The sequence below is a fragment of the Seriola lalandi genome, unplaced genomic scaffold (genome assembly GCF_002814215.2).
Source record: "Seriola lalandi dorsalis isolate HSWRI2012SDOR001 ecotype SW California unplaced genomic scaffold, Sedor1 jcf7180002054861, whole genome shotgun sequence".
Taxonomy (NCBI): Eukaryota; Metazoa; Chordata; class Actinopteri; order Carangiformes; family Carangidae; genus Seriola; species Seriola lalandi.
This window is the reverse complement of record NW_019525414.1, coordinates 1,273,441-1,274,913: the sequence shown is the minus strand read 5'-3', so window position 1 is coordinate 1,274,913 and position 1,473 is coordinate 1,273,441.

The window sequence follows — 1,473 nt, the reverse complement described above, 5'->3', positions numbered from 1 at the left end:
GTGTGTGTTTTACCTACCTCCAATAAACAATATTATTCAATAACTGAATAATCATTAGATTCATTGATGATGATGATTATTATAATGTATATATGTCATTATAATCTGTTTCCATAGGGACATGGGGCGACAGTAGAACACACACAGCACAGAGGTGGTGATCAATAATAAAAACCTGATGAAAAGCACCTGAAAATCAGTGACCACATGAATGTATTAGAGCTAACGAATATTACTTATCAATTAATCTATTGACTATTTTACTGATGAGTCGATAAGTCTAATTGACACTGTTGAAACAGCTCACACTCTGCTCTATGTTCAGATATTAACTCTGCTGCTGAAGAGACATACATGAAGTCATCTTCACTTTTCTGTCAGTTATAAAATAATAAGATTCGGACGGGTTGTTAGGATTATGTTAATATCTTGTTTTTCATTAGATTTGGGTTTTTGTAAAGACCAGGATTAACAAAGTCACTATCAACTCAACATATCTGAACTGTCAGTGTAATAAAACATTTATCTGACATCAAGATACATGCAGTCCTCTGCCCGTCCTCCCTCCTGTCCTCTGACCTTTCTGTCCTCCCTCCTGTCCTCTGTCCTTCCTATCCTCTGTCCTCCTGCCTGTCCTCTGTCCTTTCTGTCCTCCCTCCCGTCCTCTGTCCTTCCTCTTGTCCTCTGTCTTTCCTGTCCTCCTTCCTGTCTTCTGTCCTCCCTCCTGTCCTCTGTCTTTCCTCCTATCCTCTTTCCTCCCTCCTGTCCTCTGTCCTCCGTCCTCCCTCCTGTCCTCTGACCTTCCTATCCTCTGTTCTCCTTCCTATCCTCTGTTCTCCTTCCTGTCCTCTCGACTATCCTCTGTTCTCCTTCCTATCCTCTGTCCTCCTTCCTGTCCTCTGTCCTCTCGACTATCCTCTGTTTTCCTTCCTCTCCTCTGTCCTCCTTCCTGTCCTCTGTCCTTTTATTTCTTTAGCCATGAACCATCAGATGTGATGAGTAACCCAAAAATGTTTCTGTGAGGTGATTTTTAACATCTCTGAACTCTGAATAACCGGAAACATGATGGAGCAGGGGAAGTCGTTTGAAGAGAAGGAGAAAAGGGATGAAGACTGAACTGAAGCAGTGAAGAAGGTTTAGATGCAAGTCTGCACCAACAGCATCAAATATTTAAATGAAGAAAACATCTACTCTTAGTCTTAAATCATTCCACAACATTTTGACAGTCTTTGAATCTAGACCTGGATCAAGTAGAACCTCTGGATGTGGTAGAACAGGAGATAATGAAATGTCAACTTGGAGCAGAGTCTCAGAGGAAGGTTTCAACATCTCAAGGATCCACGAAGAACTGAGGAACTATCCAGTGTCAAGCAGGTGTTCCTAATAAAGTGATCAGGTGTAAATGTAATGATGTTACCCACGCTGCATAAACATCTTATTTCTTCTGTGTGTGTGTTTTAATGAGATGGATTC